The sequence below is a fragment of the Passer domesticus genome, chromosome 3 (genome assembly GCF_036417665.1).
Source record: "Passer domesticus isolate bPasDom1 chromosome 3, bPasDom1.hap1, whole genome shotgun sequence".
NCBI lineage: Eukaryota > Metazoa > Chordata > Aves > Passeriformes > Passeridae > Passer > Passer domesticus.
Window position 1 is genome coordinate 44,990,991 of NC_087476.1, and position 22,152 is coordinate 45,013,142.

Sequence of the window (22,152 nt, forward strand, 5' to 3'; positions counted from 1 at the left end):
CTTCTGTATGATAAAAAAATAGAGGACTCCCAGCCCTACCTTCCAGTAAATGCATTTTTTTGCAATATCTTAAAACCTGTGTGTTTTCAATAATGTTAGGGGCATCTGCTCTGTTCAGATAGATCTACTATATATGATGGGACTTCTAGATTGATTACAACATTTCCAGTCTTCACCGCCACCTGCCTAAAACTCTCAAGCACACACTGAATGTCAAACATCAGAGCAGAGCAAACTGATTTACCATATTGTCCAGAGGCACTGTGCTTGCACTCACTCTCCAGGCATGCTCAGCCAGCTTGGGAACCCCATGAAAGCCTGCCATGGGGCTCTGATTTTTACTAAAGAAAAGTCTCATGTGAGTGCAGAGAGTGTCCTTTCAAGATTAAAATCATCAGGCTTGCCACAGCAGGAGTTAAAAGGAAAGGCCCAGTTTATCCTGAACATCACTGCTTTCCTTCTGTCTTCAGCAGTGCTCATTTTCCTCCCTGCAGCGCTTTCTGACGGACACCCTCGGTGTCTCTTCCACCTCCCAAAACAAAACATTCCCAGGATCTTACATTACAGGCTGTCTGTAGGCAGGGAGTTCAGCAGGGAAAGGAAATGCAACAATTACACTGGATTTGGCACCAAAACACACTGAAAGCCCAGTGCTGCAGCCTCTGCACTTTGGTCTGCTTTAAACAAAACCTGGCAAGATAAACCTTTGCAGAGGAGCTTGGTGGAGGCTGAGGAAGACAAATCCAGCCCAGGTTTGCTCCCTGCTTGGGGAAGGGAGTGGTTCCTGCAGGAGGGACCACTGGTGGCCGTGGGGCTGTGAGAGAGGGGCTGTGCACCTGCAGGGAGCACCAAATGCACCGTCTGTATCATATTCTCCTCTGATGGTAAAAGTAGCTGGTGGCACCTCAGAAACTGAGTTAACAACCCCCAAAACAAGAGGTACTGACCCAGAGCACTTCTTTGTCTGAAATGTTGCTTTCTTTTACAACTGGTGAAGTATTAAATACGTGGTGGTCAGGAAATGCACTAAATTTTAACAATCACAGGTTTTTTGTGCTGTTTCTGCCCTCCCAATACTGGTGACACCATGCTTTGGCAAAACCTCTTAGAGCTCCTCACCACATGTGAGGAGCTGACACACAAGACCCAGATGATCTGTGCACAAAAGGATCTCAGTGTAACATACCTGATTTGATACAGCAAAGACATTGTCAACTGCAGCATACAAGCTGTTGTAATTACATTTCATTACAAGCCCAACCACGACTTGATTCTCCTTTCTTGTGTGCTGAGGGAAATGTGAGTGCTTTTGGGGGCATTTATTGTCACGCTGCTGCAGATCCTGTGAGGCAAAGGTGCTCCCCAGCAGCAGGGAAGGGCAGCAGACACACAGAAACTGCTTCTGCCTGACAGAGGGGTCACAGCAAGACCTTCCCAGGCAGCCAGGAGGAAGCCCTTGGGCAGGCTGCAAAAACACACAGTCAAATTGCAGGTTGGCCAGAGAGGTCAGAGGGACACAGGGGCTTGTCTGACTGCCCCCCAGAAAAATCAAGGCATTACCTTGGAATGACTTTCCCAGGGCATCTCTGACTGCTGCCACAGCCTGGGATTGACCCACAGCTCAGGGCTGGAAAGATTGGTGAGTTCAAGGCAAGTCATGAGAGTTTGATGAAATTTAAGGGCAAATTCAAGGAAGCAAATTACAGGCTACCAACAAAGGCAGTGCATCAGCTCAGGAAAGCACTGTGCAAATAGCTCAGAGAAATGCTCTGGAAGGGAAATTGGTGTATGTTTGCCCTGTCCTTGTACTTTTCCAAAGGCACTAGCTTTTGGATGCCCAAGGATGGTGCAGCTTCAGTCTGACCTGGGTCCACCACTTTTGTATTCTTAGTTTAAAAATAACAGCAGGAAACTGCATTTATGGCTTCTCATCACTTAATGCAGGGCTAGGCACAGGGTAACCTCTCCTGACTCGTCTCTCAAACACTGTCATTTGGAAATACAATTTCTAACCCTGCCTTCCACATTGTCCCATCAGGTCCCAGAGAGGAGGCAGCAGGGAAACACCTCTGCCCTCTTGACACCTGGGCAAGCACTGCAGGAAGGGCGAAGTCTCATTCCCTCCAGGAGCAGAAGAGCAGCTGTGACTTCAGAGGATCCTTATGAGCACCCCTTGGGATGCCAGGGGTGGGGAGAAAACATTCCCTAGGCCAGTGCTGGTGAGCTGTAGGAAGTTTCTCACAGCCCATGCTTCACACCATCCATGCCTTGCCCCACGTGTTGCTGTGTGTGCTGTACAATTAGCAACAGAAATTACCGTGCTGGAAGCTCCCTCAGCTGAGAGCAGAGGGAGCTACGGTGCATTTCCTCCCAAGCTGAGTGTCTTTGATGGACTGCAAAGATCCATTCTTAATAAAAATAAATGTCTGCAATAAATGCAGCTTTTAAGCTGCACTCCGGTAACTGCAAGGACTGAAGGTAAAAATACCACATTAAATTTTATATCGGTAATTCCACAGGATGATCATTTAAACTTGGTTTATACCAGGTCTCATGCAAACCTGTGCCTGGACAGGCACAGGGATGACACATAGGGAAGGAACAAGCAATTCCTGCTGTAAGCCAAAGGAACATGCAGGGGTGCAGTCAAGTAGAAAATGTGCCAGTTCCTCAGCAGCTGAAGGAGACTGCCCTTCCCTCCCCTACACCCATTGCTCCCAGCTGCAGAAAGACTCTGACCTGTCAGCATTTGCAGCCCTGCCTCCAGCTCTTGACTCCTGCAGAGCTTTGTGTCTCACTGATCTACATACCCAATGGTGGTATGTAGAAAAGCGATAAACTTCTGGTGATCTTGTCTGTCTTTTCTTCAGATGTTGTTCAGGAAAGCACATTTGTGGGGGAATATCACATTGTTAAACAAGAGGGAGGGGATGCCTTTCAGTCAGTTACATGACTATTTTCCCCCCTTTCTTTGTGCACAGCAGGGCAGCCCTTTGACTGTGACCGCTCAGAGCTGATGGTCTGAGGAGTAGGTGAGCAAAAAGAAAAGCATTGTCAGATCCAGAAGGCAGCTTTAAACCTGCCTGCTCCTCCTGGGGAGGATTCAGGGACATGAGACATTACACATCTCTTCATCGTGAATACCAAAGCAGCACCGCAGAGTACATGAAAGGCAAGAGTTTAGTGAAGCAGACAGGAGGAATTTTTGCTAATAAAAGCATTGAGCCAATATTCTCTGCATGTCTGTATGTGATTGCCTAATGACCTCTCATGGTGAACACCCATTTCACCATTGCTCAAAGAAAGGTCAGGATAATTTTTATCTGTGGCACAAAGTTCTTTTACAGTGATTTGCGAACCACTTCTCTTTTCTTGCCTGTTGCTTTGGGGATTGAAATGAGAAGCTACTTCTCTGAGGGGCTCTTTTGCTCATTTTGACCCCAGGAAGACTACTTCTATATAGAACTCTTGAGACTGTCTGGCCAACAAGATATAAGTAGACAGACCTATTTTCCCAAATCGATCATTCAGGAAAAAACCCAAACACTAATATCTGTGCTAGCTGTGGGAGCCAAAGATGGGATTCATCCCACCTAACTTCAAACCCCAGTTTATCTTCACCTCATTATAGTTGCCTCTGGTCATTTTAATGTGATACCCTGTGTCACATCTGCCAAAATATCTCACACACTTCAGGTCATCTAAGGTGAGATATTTCCATCTAAGGTGCCACTAGATGACTATTGTAGACAACCAGACTTAGTAACAGACTAGGACACCTAAATGCCTGCATTCAAACACTTGGACACAGGTGTCTCCATGGGTGCTGGATGTCTGACATCCCATGGTGTCAGGATAGATGTGGCCAGTATGGTTAAAGGTGTGGGGATGTGTCCAGATATAAATGGTTGAAGTTGTCCAGATATAAATATAGTTTGTGGTGGCTTCAGTGGCTCTAGGGTCCATTGATCAGGTCCAGTTTGTCCTTTCCTTGTAGATATCTGTATTTAGGTATCTTAAACCAAAATTTTTCTCATTTCTGAAAGTTAGGTTGGACGTGTCTATTTTATACCCAACAGTAGGGTGAAGTTTATCATGTCCTATGTGTACTTGCTTCTTCTGATTATAAAATTAGTCCAGAAAAACAAACTCATGTCTAGCTATCTACAATGCCCTCGTGAATCCCGCACTTTGTTGCCCATGACTATGTGCAATGGCCAGTTCTGCGTTGTCCTGTGTTCCTGGTTAACAGTACCTTACATTGCAGAGGAAAGAATTGCCTTTTTGAAAGTGAAAACTCAGGCTTCCTGGGTAAGAAAGATGAGATTCCTGAGCTTGTTTCAGCCTCATTGTCAGGTTCCAAGTTAGGAACTTACTATCTTTTCAATGTCTCAGTTCTTCCACACATCCCACAGAAGCCCCTCCAAGGACCAGAAGACAAAAAGACATGGAAAGCAACTTTTCTGGGACAAGGCCAGTTGATTGCAGGATCCAGGCTCTTCACACTCCCATCACCCATATCCAACCACTGCCACATGTTCTTTCTCAAGGAAAAGTGAACAATATATTTCAGTACTTCTCATTTGAACAAATTAATATGTTTCCCTCCATAGTTCCTTGAGTGGTTTGTTTTTGCCAGCTATTTTATGGTTTAGACATTTTCAGAAGCAGTTTAGAAAAGCTGAATAAAATGCAAGCACATTTTCTTCTTGAAGGCACTCCCAAGAAGATTGATCCTGAGGTATTCAAAGAGATATTTGTGAGTTTTCCCTATGTGGAGCAGTGCTACAGTGAAGAGTGTGCACAGACATAAGAGGGGTGAATGTGTTTATGTTCAGGACTGTAAAAACATGGATTTCCAATGAGCTGTAGTCTCTTGTTGGAAGTGGTAGCCCTGTATCATCATCTCCTTGCAGCACAGAAGAAATTTAACTCTCCTTGATAGAACTGAAGGTAGTTGCAGCATCCAAAACAACATTCAGTGGCATGTGTCACTGCATAGACTTTGTGTACCTTGCCCTGGAGCCACCGTGTCAGCCAGGGACACTGTGGGAGATGACAATTTTCCTTCAGTGACATCACTTTGTACCTGAGATACGCATGGCAAAAAGGGAGTAAATTTATTTAGTCTACTTTCCTGCAGAGTAAGACTTCATGCATTCACAGACTCGTGCTCTCCTTCACTCCTCATTTGACTTTTGTTGCTTTGTTTCAAACAGAGCTGATGGAGCACAAGAGCAAGGGGTGCAAAGGCTTGCAGGTGTGGTGAAAATGTGTAAAAGACAGAGATGTGAGACCCCAGTTGTGCTCTTATGAGACAATGAGAGCAGAATACACAATGTAAAGTTTGATGCTGGGAAAAAAATCTGGTGAGACCCGACACCCTCTCAGAATCAGGTGACATGTCACCAATGTCACCAGCATATACAAAACCAAGCATCCTTGTCTCCCTGCTCAGGAAACTACCTGAGGCTGTTCCTATAAATGCTGTGATTGACTTTGTGCTGCCCCATGGGAGCTGAAGGAGGTGCAGCAGCCACTCTGGGCATGGGTGGCACTCTGCTGGCTGGCTTTCACATCTTGGAAAATGGAACATCTTTGCAGGTGGTTTCAGGCCTTCCCACCTGCATGTCTCCAGCCTGTGCTGAAGCTTACCCTGCAATAGCAACTGCATAGCACTTCATTAAATAATTTGCCAGAGGATCCAAATCAGAGTCAAAGCAAGGAAACACCCTTTTACACTTGCAAACGTGTCTCAGCACAGCAGAAACTCACCAATGAGTCTGCCGCAGGTGCTTTGCTGGCTGCCCCAGCCTCAGGAGTGGCAGAAGGGGTCCTGCAGCAGGCTTGCTCTTCAGGTGCTGAGAGCAGGTCCTGGTATTTTCCATTGCTGCATTGGGGTGAAAAGGGGGGACAGCATGCAAGCAGTGTCTGTGCTGTATTCTGCCCTCTTCTCCCTCTCACCATCGGGGTTCCTTAATGAAGAGACAGGGAGCTGGTAGAAAAAACCACAGGATTCTTCAAAATCCAGACAAAAATTGTTGATGGTGTCTGCACCTTTTGTGTTTACTAAGAGCAAAAGAAAGGGAAAATGGTTCCCAGAGTCTTCTTAGAGCCTGATTATTTTTTTTAAGTTAAATTCAATTCAGCAGTGACAGTGCTGTCCTTGAGGAGGTGTTCTTTTGAAGGATAGCACCCTGGTGGCAGCAGGTAGAGCAGTAGCTGCATGCCCCTTCTCACTCAGGTTTGCTTAATGAGCCAGAAGAACCTGAAAGCCCTGGCGAGAATGGGACCCCCAGGAGCAGCCGAGGTCAGCCTCCCCTCCTCATCTTACCTTTCTTCATTTGGCCTGACGTTTTTGTTGCAGATGTGCAGCCTGGAGCAAGGACTTGGGGGAATGAAACTTTATGGAGAGTGAGTGAGCACAGCAGAGCACCAAAGGAAAGATGTGAAAACTGGATGAGCGAGGCCATGTGAGCGGCAAGGGTCACTCTGCAGAGGTGCTGAAGGCAAACGTGCACAAAGAAGGGACACAGCAAAGGCAATTCCCTCCTTCCCTCTCTATCTTATGTGGGGCTAGTGGCCCCACTTCTGACATTGCAGAGAAGCAAGAAGAAATACAGCAGACTTGGTGTCCAGCCTTGGTGAGCTGCAGACGTGGGTGGGTTTCCACTTGCAGATCTTTGCCTCAGACTGTTGTTTACCATTTGCAAGACAAGGTCCCAGAAGAACAACTTGGATCCCTTCCCTCACTGTCCTGAGACCTCCTGCCTCAGCTTCTGTGTATGCCCAGGTGCCATTTTTGTTTTGCTAAAAAGACCCTCTTAAAATCCCCTGTCCTGAAATCCTGGAGGTGGTAAAATGGGCTGCTGGGGGATCTGTCCAGGAGCTGTGCAAAACTCCCTCTGGGATCTTGGAGAGGCAGGATGGAGAGCTATGGCCAAGGACTGAGTATTATAAGTTTGGTATTTATTATACAAGCAGGTGCTCCTGCAGGCTTCCAAGCTCTGCTTGCCAGGCCTTCCTATCAGGCTTCCTCCATTTCCTCACCTCCCCTGCCTGATCTGAGCATCCTCCCCTTGGTGCTGACAGGCTGCAAAGTCTCCAAAGGAGATAGGTCCTCTCCCCCACTGCCTCCACAGCCATTATACTCCTGCTAAGTGGCTCATGAGACCCTGAATCCTCCCCCAGCATCCCTCTGGATGTAGGGATGTGTAATGGAGGGTTGCTCCCTTTCCAGGTTGCAATCAGCTTCCACCTGCTTCTCTGCCACCCTGCCTTTGACCATCTGCAGTCTGGGACTGAGTGAATTTTCCAGTGACTGGGAGGACTGTAACACAGAGCACATCATTCCTCTCTCCCTGACCTACCAGTGTCATTTCCAACACCGAGATCCTCAAGTTTAAGTTTCCCCTGCTCAAAACCCAAGTTTGCTGGAGATGCAAAGATGCCCAATATGTTTGACAGTCTGACATTAATTAATTCATTAATTAATTATATTACACTGAGGCTGTGATTCTGAGCCAGAAATTTAATTTCAACTGGTCTGATCCCTGAAATCATCTGTAATAAACAGAAAGAATCCCTAGAACACAAGCTGGAGTCAAGTTGAAAAGCTTCCTGTCTTCCCCAGATTCAGGTTGATAAGAAATATAAGAAAACTTTTTATGGTAAAAGAGAAGATTGGCATGATGAACAGCTTGAGGTGGTCAGGATGTTTTGTGTTGGTATTTATTGCCTCCTGTGCTGCTCTCAGTGTTTCATTATGGCTTACACACTGCCATCCTGAGTTACATTGCCAAGTACATTTCTAATACAGAGACAGCCCCTGTCCTGAGTACAGTTGCCATAATTTCCCACTGCGAGCTCCTTTCTTGAGCTCGTAATATGGGATAAAATTTCCATTTTTCCTTCCTTGCCAGGTTATATCTACTACATGAAATCGCCAGGGCTAATGTGCCTATTTTGGGAAAAGATGTGGAACTCTCCCCTCTTTCCCACTGAAATATGCAGCCCACTGCTTCTCCAGTTGCCCACAAATTATATCCCAGCAGCATGCTGGGGAGTCCTGGGGTGCTTGGCTGCCATGCCCAGCCCCCTGCTCCTGCACCAGCCCATTCTGCCACCAGAAACAGCCCCCGACTCTGGAATCAGAATGGGAAACCAGAGCTAATGTGCCTACCACAGATATCTGTCCCAAGAAATAAATTAGACCCCTACATCTGAAGAGCTGATATTACAAAAGTCAGTAGGGAAATATCTTTTTTTGGGCAGAGGGCAGAAATTTCACACATTTCTCTCATAAAGTTAACTTTATTCCTTAGGGATCTGGTGCACTTTTATATTACATTTTGAGAAATAATACTTATAAAAGATTCATCGTTTTCTGGCATAAACTGGAGTAGCTCTTGTGTTTCTGTCTTTAGAGATTTCAGGGACCACGGATTCTGAAGATGCGGAAAGCTTCCACTTCCACGCATGAGAGATACATTTATATTCAAATCACGTTTTAACATTTTAATTGGACAGCATGAATAAAAGGATATTAATTTAATAATTAAGTTCAGGAATGAGAAAAGCATGTGCATTATTAACTAGAGCCTGCTGTATTAACCTGGACTGTTTGAGAACTGGATGGTCACCCCAGTGCCACTGCTTCCCACTCCAGCAGACAAACTCTGGTGCCCCAGCAATCGCTTGGCAGGCTGGCAGAAGGTACTGGGGAAGTTTCAACCCATCAGCTGTGATTGTTTTGCTGGCACACCCCTCTTGGGAAGGTGACTTCTGGCCACTCACAGGCTTGCTGTCTGCCTCGACACTGGATCTGTCACTGGGGGAGGCTGCAGGTGGCTCTCAAAGTGCAGACTAGATACATCTGGAATAAAAGCGTGCTGGGAAACTGCAAAATCTTCCAGACCTAAGACTGAACCATGGGAATACCATGCAGCAAGTCTCAAGGAGTGGCTCACTGTGACTGAGGAGCAAAGCTTTGCTAACTGGGGCTGATTGTTAAAGGACAAGTAGTCTAAAGTTTGCCCCTCTTTGACTATATCTGTAATTCATTTTCTAAATAAATGTATAACCTAGACCTTTCAGAACTGTTTTGATCCATTTCTTTCTTCAACTAACCACCGTTTTCTATTTTCTCAATGATTTTTACATTGTGTTTGGCAACAACCCTGTTTTCATCACCTAGAAACTCAATATTCAGAGCAAAACCTCTCCAGCTGGCTCGTGTGCCAGAGTCTGCATACCTTCAGCAATAGAATCTGCAAAATTGTACTGATTAAATGTCTGCTTTCTCTGCTATTTAAAAAAACACACCCCAGATGAAAGGTCCCTCTGAATGAATTTTCAGTTGGTCTGTGCTTGCAAGGGCCTGTCAGTAGAAGGCAGAATTCCAAACCTGATCTGAGGGCAGCTTACAGAAAGCTTTCAGACTTTTCATGGAACCAGAGTTTGGCCCCTCTGTATTCTGACACGGGCTGGTGAGAGCAAACACAGAGCACTAGCAGAAGGCATATGTGCTCTTGCAGTACAGCTTAAACCTCTGCACCAGAGCTCAGTGGGACCAGAGAAGAACTTGCATTGCATTCTCAGTCCCTGCACACAAGGATTTTTTCCCCACCACGCATTGAATTGTTTAGTGGTGCTCAAGGTGTCACTGTTTTCATATTTTCTATGTCTGCATCACAGAATTGGCAAGAGATTTCTAGAATGGCAGTGTCTTCCATTCCTGGTTACATTTCTTCTTACTAACTGGGACAACAACTCAGGTAGCAAAGACAACTCCTGGATATGCCAGGGGCTGCCAAGGAAGAAATGCCTTCATGCACAGGCAGAGGCACACAGGAGGCTGAGGCTGGCAGCAGCCCCCCAGGCAGCATATTCTGATGGACCACGAGGTTTCTGTGCTCAGTGGCAGCAGGGGCTCTGGAGCTGCTCAGTGTCTGAGGGCTGTCCCACTATGTGGATCACCGGAGCAGCAACACACAGAATGATTGGTGACACCTTCCCTCAGGGAGACCTCCTTCCATCACCTGCCAAGCACGGTAGGCACTTGGTGAGAAGGGCTCAGGGTGCCTGCACAAGCCCTGGCCAGAAGAATGGACTGTCCTGCTCCCCCACCACCTGAATCCCCTTAATCAAAAGGCTTCATAAAGACCATCCATGCCCCAGGCACACTGCTTCACTGCAAAGTAATTTTAAATTTGTTCTATAAAACATTTCAGCTTTTAACCTCTTTCTTCTGCCAGTGAGAAAGCACAAATTATTATGAGACAAATAAAATATCTACAGGTCATAGTTCATTCTGCCTGCCCTCTGTAGGGGATGGTCACACTGGATGGAGGTAAGTCATCCTTTTTTATTGTTTGTGTGTGTGACCACATCACTTATGAACAGATTATAAGCTCTTTGTGGCAGTGTTTGAGACTAGTATGTATCTCTTCATGGAATCTCTGTGCTATTGCAAAGGAAATGAAAAGGCAGATTGAAAGCTTTTTATGTCTCTCCTGAAAATCCAAACCAGTCTCTGAATGTGGATTGTGTGTGTTTCAGATGCCCAAAGCGGAACAGGCAAAATGGCCCAAAGCAAACTCCTCCCTCTGCACCTTAAAGTCCAAAATCACATTTACTCTCTTGTGATGCAATTCACACATGATCCAATACAATCAACGCCACCATCCCCCAAATTCTTTGTCAGAAGCCATTTTCTCTATTTACAGTTTATCCCATTTTCCTTACAAGTTTCCCTTATCAGGAGGCTGTGGCATGGTGCCATCCATAGCACGTGATGACTAAAGCCTCCTGAGTACCTGGAAGAATTTTAGACTTTATTTGTTTAATTTTCCTCCCACTTTCCTCTAATTTTACGTTCTCTTACAGAGCACAGTCTCCCGGCCTTCCCAGCCCACCTTTTCTCTTCTGATGCTTAAAGACACCTGCATTAACCAACCTGAGCAGCCCCCTCTAGCAACCACAGGCAGCATGACCAGAGTGTCAGGCTTTTCACTGTCCCAAAATTAGCATAAGAAACTGGCATATGGACTGTGACTTTAGGCAAATGCGACCTTTTCAGAGGCTGACTTTATTTATTTATTCTGCTGCCATTTCTTTCTGTGTTAAAATCAAACAAACAAACAGAAAAGTCAGGGATGTAGTGTACTGTCTCCTGGACCTACTAACAAGAAATAATTACAATACCTCTTACTAGCAACACTTCTCCATCGAACAGTAATTAAGATTGCAGTCACAGCCTGGGACACGGGCTGAGTACACAGCAAGACCATCGTTAGCATTTCCAGTTCCTCTGCACTTTCATTTAGCTGCTAAAGGGCCAGACACGAGTGCCCTGTGGTTGTACATGTTCCTGCATGCTGGCCCTGATGGGAGAAATAACTGAGTGACACACAGGGCCCTGTTTGCCATTGGACCTGTACATCACATGTTTCTATAACCTCACATTATTTCGGGGAAAACCAGCTCGTGTGAGGTCTTAAAGCACACAGATGGGCATGCATAGCAATTTTTGCCTGCTTTGGAAAGCCCTTTTCCTCTCTGGCCTCAGGGACCATTTCCCTAGGCACAGCCTCCCAAGGGTTTGCTGTCAGCTGCACTCTTTGAGTCGTGCTCTGAGTTGCCCCCGAGCATACCTGAGCAGGGCTGGAGCCTCACTTATTCCTTCTCCCAGCTCCCTGCCTGCTCTGAAGCTTTCACCCAGACAGGAGGATGGGCTTCTGTGTGCTCATCATCCCCTTCTGTATGTCCCTCTGCATGAGACCTCTGTATCTGCAGAGCTAGATATTAATGAGTTTGAGAGAACGCACCAGCTTCCAAATTAATTAGAATAAATCACCCACCAGAAGTCTCAATCAGTCCTGCTCTCCCCATTTCAGAGAGGAGGCTGTTCCTGCCTGCCTACCTCCACATCACATATCCCAACCTCCCTTCATTTTCTCCTCATCATACAGCAGCTTACTGCCTACCCAGGTAAATAAATACTACAGCATTGAATCACAGAAACATTCAGGTTGGAAAAGACCTCAGAGGTCATCGAGTCCAGCTGCTAACCAAGCCAAGTCCACCACTAAACATCAGCCCTTCCCTGGACCCTCTTGCTCCTCGTGTTCTAAGCTCAGGGAGAGACAAAAACCCTGGCACAAGGTTACTGGTAGTCGCCTGAGCAGATCTTTCTTTGTGGCAAAGACACATCCCTGAGTTTCTTTGCCATCTCAGCATCGGTCCCTGCTGTCAGCAGAGGCTGCCACCTCTAAGGATGCAAAAATAATGTGTAAAGAAAATAAACAAATCATGATTTGTGCAATATTGTCTCCCAGTTTAATAATCTCATTTAATTAGAAATCAGAGGTAACAACCATGGCAGGTAACTTTAATAAATTGAAGACTGAAGGAATTTCACTATCTCTAATAATTTTATTAAGAAGAATGTCCCTGAAATTGCAGGTTTCTCACAGTTGTCTCTCTCCATACCATTCAGCTCCATCCCAAACTAACCATCCCAGAGGACTGGCACTGGCCACCAGCACATTTTTGTACCCTGACACACCCAAGCTCACAAGTGCAGGTGTAGAAGAAACACAAACCTGTGGTCATGCAGGGTCAGGAGCAGGCTGAAACAGTGACACTCTGGTCAGTCCCATCAGCCTAATCACTTGATTCTTTTTCATTCCAAATTTACTATCATCTAGTCAGCTGTGAATAAAAGAGCTACATTTTTTGGTTTTGTAGCATCACCCAAGAAACACATGTTCTGGGAGGCAAAGATATTTGCACAGGCTTAACTTCAGTGACCTGATGCCACTACAGCAATCCCAAGAGGAACACAACATGTTAACATGTGTCCAAAGGTTTCTGAGCCAAGCTGAAGGCACAACAGGACTTGCACCCCCCAGGCACACTGCTGACTTTCACACATATGGAAAAGGTGGGAAAAAGCCACGCAGAGGAGGAACAACAACAGGCTTTTCCCCCAGAGCACATCCTACCTGTGCCTGCAGCCTCCCCAGTGAGGCAGGACCAGTCCAGCAGCCCTGGGGGCTCCAGCTGCAAAGCTCCCAGTGTGCAGGGGGACATCCATTTTTGTGGGAAGGGAGACAAACTACACCACACATGTGGGTAGAGCCCAGCCATGCTGCTCACTGACCTGCATGAATGGGACTTCCCAGGTGAGTGAGTGAAGGCAGGAGAGACAAGTTTGACCAAACCAGAGGGGTCACTGCAGCCCCTCCTGAAGGGTAGCAGCATTGGGGCACACAGCAGAGCCTTTGGTGGGGAGAAGGGGAGCTCTCCCAGCCACACTGGGAGCTCAACAGACACAGAGGAACCCATCTTCTCCTAGCTCTTGCCTTCCATTGAGCAAAATTGCCCTCACTCCCATGCAAAATACCAGTTCAGCCAGGACTTAACCCTGAAAAACTTTCCTCCTCTGTGTCCCATTGAAGCCTGAGGGACTGCAACCACCTCGGAATGTGTGCCAGCTCCGAGGTGACACAACAACCAACACAACAAGCAGCATCTCCTCTTCCCACATTTTAAGGAAAACTGCTCATATATCAGCACCAGAGCGGTGGTTTAGATTGCTAAGCATCCTCTTGAATAACTAAGCAGCAGTGAGTAATATGTATTTACATACATTATGGTCTATTCCCCCAGTGGAAGGCGATTTGTGCAGATAACTCCCATTAATGTTAAAGGGAGTCATTCACATAAATCCTGGGCACTTTAATGGCCCATGAGCCTCCTCTGTGTAGTAGCTCGTGTTGCTGCATTTAACGAGCACGTGGCCAACTTAATATGCAAATAAATTCAAGTATTTACTGAGCCATAAGAGATAGTTACTAGGCACATCTCATTCATCGTTTACAGGGAAGTAGATGGAGGTTGCCAGATTAAATCAGGAGATAAATGCTACAAACTTTTTTTTTTAAGGCAACAGGGTACTGAGTCTCCACATATACATAAATAATGATCATAAACAGTTTCTTGAATACATCCCCTCTTCTATTTGTTTTTACTCAGTGAGTGTCTTTACTGCACATCTGCACTGAAGCACTGTTTATCTGTTTGTTGCATTGTTGTTGCCTGACTGGCACAGGAGTCCCTTCTGTCCCTCAGGGACAGAGGAGGGCCATGCACCATCCCTGCTCACTCAGCAGCTCCTTGGCAGCTGCACTAGCTGCAGGAAGGGAACATTCTCACCTTGAAAAAATGGGCCACCCACTACAACTCCGTTTTTCCCAGCACCCTTCCTTTACTGGCACCTGGTGCAGGAAAGAGAGGTGAGACTTTTTGTGCCATTTCTTCTCACAGAGGTTCTCTTGAGAATCTGCACTGGGCATTTGCAAAACGAGAGCCCTCACCAGACCTGTACTTTTCTGAGGCAGAAAACAGACCACTTCTGTGGGAAACAGATCTTAAAAATGCATCAGAAGTCATTACTGAAGTCCTCCTTCAGTTCCCTCTGCATGATTTTGAAGATGCCATGTCAAATGAATGTCCTCCACCAGACATTTCTTCCTAGGGGTAATGAATGAAAAAAACACTGATTCCGTTCATTCTTTCTGATGGAGAACAAGGGAAAATTCTCTATCTCTATTGCCCGGTTCAATAGGAAAGTTCCCATGCACATGCAAGCTTATTGAAATATGCAGATACATATATTAAAAGGCTTTATCTACCATTAGACTCCACAGCATCTGCTGGGCTGCAATCCTATTGATGCTGTGGGGTTTTTCATAGGAGTCACCAACAAACCCCTGAAGTGATCTTGGAATCCTTTGTTGGCTCTGGGCTGGTGTATCTGCCCAAGCTTTAGAGCACAGTGTGTGCAGGCATTTCCCTGCAAAGCCAGAGCCAGGCACAGTGGCAGCCCCGCTCAAAACCAAAAAATATAGCACAGACATAAGAAAACCTCACAATCTCTCAGGTTCTTTAATATGGAACCCCTATTTGTAATGTCATCCTTTGAATTTGTCCTTAGCTAAAATACCAGAGCTGTCTTTGCCCTGTTCAGTGGCTGTGTCTCCTTTCAAGATCTCATCTGAGTAGCATCTCTGGCCAGGTTTGAAAACCTCTCCCAAACCTTTACTCCTGCCTCCAGTCATGTTTCTCTCCCCAGAGTGTCCACAGGTCTCAATGGCTGCAAACCACCAATGTGTATTTTGGAAATCACATCATTTTATACTGATCCTGCAAAACAGTGGTTCCACCAGAAAGGAGCTTGCTGCCTCTACCTCCCCAGGAGAGCCTCCACAGCTGCTTGCAAGGTGCAGATCTCATGGCTCAGGTCTGTACATTCTACCCCAAATTCAGGCTGCTCTGTGGGGCTGGGGAGCAGCAGGTACCCAAGAGTTGACTGTGGCAAGGGAACCCAAAGTGGCAATGGGACACCCAGCAAACAAGACCAGTGGTGATCACACATTTCTACCTTTTCTTTCTCTTGCCTTGATAGACTGTTTGAGTGACACATTCCCTCTGACTGTGAGTTTATAGAGTGCCTAAACACTCACTGGAACTTCTCTGCATGGCAACTACCATAATTCTCAATAAATCTCCCTGTGGTGCACGAGCAGGTCTTGGATTAAAAACCTGCCTGTCTCTGGTGTCTTTCCTGGCAGGCAGGCAGGAAGAAATCATTGGGGGCCAATGCTGCTTTCAGGCCAGTAAGGACTTATCCTGCATTTTGGGGACATGGTGGTTTCCATGTGACTCACAGGTAGTTCTTTCATTGAAAGCTCAGGTGTGTGACACCTGCAGGAAGATGGGCTGAAACAAGAAAGCATCTCATACCTTCCCTGCACCTCCTGCCAAGTAAAACACAATACATCTTGTGGCACCTCCCTCACACCATTGGCACACAAGTGGAAGCCTGGAGAGATGGAGGCAAGCCTCATGAGAAGGTATTTTCACAACAGAGAGGCAGGGCAGCTCTCGGAGCCTCATCCCTCAGCAAAAGGCAGCATGGGCTCACGTGCTGCTCGTGTCCGAGGTTTTTCAAACTACTGGAGATCACAGGGGATGCCACAAGGAATCACCTATCCCTGCACATGCTGTGGCATTAACTTCCTGTAGTTGTCCCTGAGAAAGCAAGGCTTGCACTGGTGCCAGCAGAAGTCCAGCAACTGAGCAGCTGCTCATCCTTGGCACTCTGTGCTGAGGTGGGAGCAGTGCACAGAGCCAAACACTGCTTCAGGGGCAGTGAACCTGATAGTTCAGCCACCAAGGAAAGTATCTCTACCAGCATGTATGTGGGGTGGAGCTGCAGGTGGCCTTAGCCAGCTGCACATCTCCTGAGCATGACCTGGGAGCTGGTGGCAGGAAGGCGGGCAGTGCCTGCACGCCAGGGCAGGGTTAACACAGGGGTGAGACTTTGGATCTCCACCTTCCAGTGCCAAGTGCAGCCCTTTCCCTGCTGCTCCAGCTGCAGCAGAGCTGTGAGGGCACCCAGCATCCGTATGAGGGGCAGGTGGGGAGCAGACCCCAAGTGAGGAGCAGGGTAACCACAGCACCCCGAGCAATTCGGGGCACAGCCCTGAGTGCTCCCGTTCAGCCACACCTGTCATAAACACAGAAATGCCAGCCAATACTGCTGGGAGCCCCATCTATAAAAATACTTGAAGCAACGAGAGTAACAGCTGGGTCTGCAAAAGCTTTTGTCAGGCTGACATTTGGAATGCCGAGCACACCGGCAGCAGTGCACATGCCAGGGAAGAGGAGCAGGAAACCAAATGCATATTCCTGGCTGCCCTGCCAGCTGATACTGGAAAGGAACCCCCATCCTTTGTGTCTCGCACCCAAAGTGAGCAGAGTAACAAACTCTTACAGGGGGAAAGGGGAAGGCTAGCATTTATAGCACTGTTTCTTCTGTGTGATGAGAATCATCCCCAAAGATGAGGGCAGTATAAATTGCAGGGCTAGAGCAAACTGTTCAGTTCAAGAGGAATTATTCATCCTTCAGTGGAATATAATTACACATCCAGACTCTCTCTGGGCAATCCTTTATTCAAACCAAATTTACACTGTTTCCTAAAGGGAACAGTCAATCTTAATGAATGACTTACAGGTTCATAATCTTTAATAAGGCTTTATTAAAAAAAAAACTATCAGAAGTTTAGAAGTTTAATAAATTTTGACTCCACCTTCATTGCACATCACCTTTTCTTTTGTTAATTTCTTCATTCTCATCAACAGAAGAACTTGGTGCAAAGATGCTAACTTAGATTATAAATTCTTTTCAATTTTATTCGTCAATATCAAATTAGCCAGTACCTTTAGTGGACCAATATAGCATGGTTGTGCTCAGCAGAGCAGTGTGTAATCTCCTGACACACAACTTTGAATCCAGTTTCTTTTCTAATATACAGCAAAATAAAGAGAAAATTTTGCTTCCTTTGTACAGGAAACCAATTCCTCATGAGGCAACTTGTTATGACAGAATTAATACATGTAATTAATTCTTCCCTCCAAGGTGAGCCTGGAATATTTTTCTTTGCATAAGTAAAGCAATTATTGTTCACTCTCACTGTGGAGAGCCATCACCTGTTAAACACTGTAGCTGCTCTTAATGGTCAGCTGGAGAACTCAGCTGGGAATGTTTCATATAAATAAAGCTGACTCCTCCTTTGCACCATTTTAAAGCTGTGGAGAAAGAAGTGGGGTAGGATTTTAGGGTGTTTGGATATATTTTCTCATTGTTACTTTTTTTTAAAAGACACCATGTGGCCACTAAGTATAGTTTATGAACATGAATTGAAACCCCTGAAGAAAACAGGGCTTTGCTGACTTCAGTGTTACCAAATAAAAACATTTCATTTCTTTCAATTTTCAGCAGAAATTGTTGCTGTCTTGCTCTGAAGGTCTTCCTTACCCCAAAATGTGGTTTTATCCCTTTTATTTACTTGCCAGGTGTGTGTGGGTTCCCAGCCATTTGCAGCAGGAGAGCATGCCTCTGCCTCCAGCTGGAAGTACCCTGGGTGTTCCCAAAATAGCACTAGGAGTATGGGCTAGTGATGCGAGTTCAGTGCACTGCAGGGAAGGAGCCCACTGAGAAGTGGTGATGCTGGGGAATTTGAATCCCAGACTCATGGAATATCCTGAGTTGGAAGGGACCCACAGGATCACTGAAGCCCAGCTTCTATGATTCAGCTTAAATGAGCTGAATTATCCCGTATTTTACTATTGGGTTTGAGCTGGCTCCCACCAGAGCTGGGTGCTGGAATCCAAGGATGCTGACAGGCACCAGCATGGGCAGGGATGAGGAGATGGATGCATCCCCCTGAGGCCAGCCCGTGTCCCAGCAGAGGCCCTTGCCCAAGTGCCTCCCCGCAGCAGGGCTGGCTGGGGAGCAGGCAGGAGCCCAGCTGGCAGGGCTTGCCACATCCTGCCACCAGGATGTGAATGGACTACTGTCCCACACCCCACCTCCTCATTCACCCCACAACCTGACCTCTCTTACTTTTTTCCCTTTTCTTTGATATTACCTAAATTTGAGGGAGGGAAAGATGTTGGGGAGAAATCTGTGTAAGGTCTCATCTCAGGCTACTGAAACTCTGGTACCACAATCAGGTGTTATATCGTGTTTCTCTTAAAAAAAAAAAAAGTATGTTTAACAAAACCCCAAATCTTTGTGTCATGCCTGGAACTAAGGGAATGGCTGAGGGAAAGCAACCTATTGCAGTTTCTTCTTTCTAGGTCCCATAGCCACTGTCAAGCACCTGTGCAGTCATGTCTTAACCCTGCAGGTGAGAAACCTCGTTCCAAGTCTCTGAATGCCCAAGAAAGAAAATTGTCACTTTCTACCCACCCTTTCCACAAAAACATAAGATAGTATTTGACTTAAACATCTCCAGAGACAATAACAGAAACATCAGAGTTACTGCACTCACCAACAAAGCGTTTTTCAAGGTATACCCTCTGCAGTGCTCTGATTTAATTCAGCACATGTGCTTTTCCTGTTGGTAGATTTTTTTCCCAGTCCCTCTTTCACACTCAGTCGCTAAAAAACTGGTGCCTTCAGCAGTCTTTCTAATCTAAAGAGCAGGTGCATCAGCTAAGTAACTTTTATGATGGGGCAGAGGGGCTCTGCCTGACCGGGAAAATCAGTGCGACATCGGAACTAAAATACAAAATCACCTGCAGCCAGAGAGAACTGGGAGGCACCTCATCTAAATAAAATCACAAAACCTGAACTCGCATATCTCTGAGCCATGTCCCCAGCTGGTGTCAGATGAGGCTGGGGCCAGGGAAGAGTTATGCAGATTTACAGCAGTGGTGACCGAAGCTGGTGTGCTGAGCTGCACCGGGGCAGCGCGGTGGGGCGGAGGGTGCTGTGAGTGCTCCTGCAGCACAAAGACACTCTTTAGATTCAAGCCCACAAAAAACAGCATCCCTTCCTTTGCTTTACTTCTCCCATTGTGCCTTTATTCCATTTGAAAAGCCCTTGGTCTGTCCTTGAAAAAAACGTCTTCAGAAGCCTCTTTAAACACAAGCAGGATTAAACAGCAATCCCCCTCCAAGCTGAGCATTCAAGCAACTTTCCCTCCGCAGCCCACCGGGTTAACTTTGCTCCTGCCACAAGCCCCGCATGCACCAAACCCAAAAGCAACTTCTTCCTGCCAGACCCTGCTGCCAGACGAGCCCCAGGCAGAGCAGCCAGCCCCCAGAGCCATCGGCAGCCATGGAAAGGTGGAATTACTCACTGAACCACGCCGGGCTTCCCCCTCGGTCAGCAAGCGCTGGGTGCGGGATGCAGGGCTAGCGAGGGAGCAGCAGGCATTGCATCCCGCAGGCATTGCATCCCGCAGGCATTGCATCCCGCAGGCATTGCAGCCCCGCGCTCCGTCCTCCCGCAAAGTTAGCTCAAAAGCACCTGAGAAGGCAGGCAGGAGGAACTCCGCTCAAGTGTGCTCCTCGGTGTCTCTCAGAAGCTAGAAGCCTGTTGGTCTCGAAGGAGAAACCCAGCCTGCAAACAGTATTGCTCCCTCCAGGTCCCAGTTAGACATAAAAATTCAACTTAACAGCTGGTTTGAAGATATGAGGAGATTATAATTAAACTCATTGCTCCATGAACTACACCAAAACCCCAGAACACGCGACATATTTACGGTCTGCTACATATATTGCAATATAAGTTGATTTTAAAATGGAAGAGACATTTACCTTGGCAGAAAAAAAAAAAAAGACCACTTATATTCAGGTTTGGCAAAGCCCAAAGGCACAGAGTGCCCTGTAGTCAGAAGTCTTCACTAACTCGCACACACCCCCACACAGACACAGCACACGCCGGCAGCACGGGCTGATCTCTGCCTCTCTCCCCACAGGAGCTGCTCCCAGGGCTCTGGAAGGATGTGCTTTGGGGAAGAGAGTCTGCAGCTGAGGAGCTGCAAAGTTAACACATACACACAAACAGAACAAGAACTGCTCTGACAAGGCTCAGTGACAAACACCAGGCAAACAAGAAGAAGAAGAGGAGGAAGAAGAAGAAGAAGCATGCTTTCCCCTTACCTATTGCTTAGGCTAAGACACTGAGCAGAGTCTTTAGAGAGCCTGGGCATTGGGACCCAAAGGACAGAGGACTTTCAGCACAGTCACAAGGACCCAGCAAAAGCCATCTTCTCCCTGTCTTTTAGCACAGTGTAAGTCTCCAGCAGCTCAGCTCTCCAGCTGCAAACATCTCATTAGACTAATGCATTCAGCACAGGCAGAAAACTCAATTTACCATAGCTACAGCAATGAATTTCCATTACGATGACAGCTTCAACCACATCATGTCCGGATAAGCAGCCAACCACTGCCTTTTAAAGAACACACGCATTTCACACGCAGCAAACGAGGCCTGCGTGGCGGCTTTCCTTTCCCTTTGCCACCAGACTGAGAAGGAAAATTGTCATTTCTTTTTATTTCGGAAACCCTGCAACCTACAGGTAGAGACATTTGGACTCTTCCTGCCCCCTCTGCCCCCCCTCAAAGCAGCACTGTCTTTTGCAATCCGGTGTGTCGGGCTGCAGTGAGAAGAAGGGGTGTTTGCAACATTTCTGGTCTCACTACCCCTCCTCTGTTGCCATGGAAACCGGACTGTAGCATCAGCCCTTTGTCCCACTCCTGCAGCAGCCTGGCCCGATGCTGAGCTTACGTGATGTGCCATGGATGGGAAGGACCAGCCACTTCGGGTTTGATAATTTACAGGGAAATTGGGGGAACAGTGCCTGGCATCTTTCTGCCAGCATCGTTGAGGGTGTGTGTACAGTGCTGCTCACACACACACACCCCTGCTCACACCTGTACACAAAGTCACAAAGTGGGCTCTGTGGAGAATCTTACAGGTATGGCCAGGCAAAGATATCCATCATACACAGAAATTGATTAACTACTTATGGCTGCCACGCCGTGCTGCTTGGGCAGAATGCAGGACTGGCTTTTCATTGAATTTCCAGTCACTCATCACAGGAAGTGCCACTTCTTCCCTTGTTTAGCATAGCACTAGCAGCTCTTGCCACCTAAAAAAGGGGGGGGAAAATTGCCATGCAACAACAAAGTTCTGTAGTACTCATGAAAAATAATGGTTGTAATAATCCTGCCACGCTCCATTGACTGTGCCAGATCAAATTATCCCAGCAAAGGGGTTTGTCACAGTTGCTTGTGAGTGTTGCACAGCTCCCCACTGCCCACTTCACAGACTTACATATATTGTTATTTAGTATTCATGGCAAGCCAAACGTGCTTCTTACCTCTATTTTCCAGTCCCATGAATGCCTCACCAGACAGGCTTGCAGTTGTGGCCATTGTTTTGTGGTCCCTGCACATGGTTTTGTGATAGCTGGGCATTTAGGGGAGTTACTTCTAGTGACTTGCCACCACAAGAGAGGAGATAAACATTCAGCCTGTTTTATTTACCAAGGAAGAAGGGGGAAAGCAGAGATCCTGGGATGTTTGTACCAATAAGAGCCAGGGCTTTGCTGGCCCCCTTCCCTGCCAGCGGGGAGAAGGGCCAGCACCTGCCCACAGTGACTGTGAGCAAGGTGAGATGCTCAAGCTCATTCCAACTGTCCCTTGCAAGCAAAAGGTCAGGAGGATGGCCATGGTATCATTTGTTTCTTAGAGTCATGGTTGGATAAAAACTCTCTGCATTTAAAG

The 22,152-nt window shown here is 46.8% G+C and overlaps 1 protein-coding gene across 1 annotated transcript in view; it reads right to left on the reverse strand.

Moving 5' to 3' along the window:
* Positions 1–20,948, reverse strand: part of SCML4 (Scm polycomb group protein like 4) — a 64,880-nt gene extending 43,932 nt beyond the window's left edge. The window contains exon 1 of the mRNA XM_064412849.1: positions 20,524–20,948. The gene's annotated coding sequence lies outside the window, so the exon portion shown is untranslated. The remainder of the gene's footprint in view (positions 1–20,523) is intronic.
* Between the last annotated feature and the right edge of the window lie 1,204 nt (positions 20,949–22,152).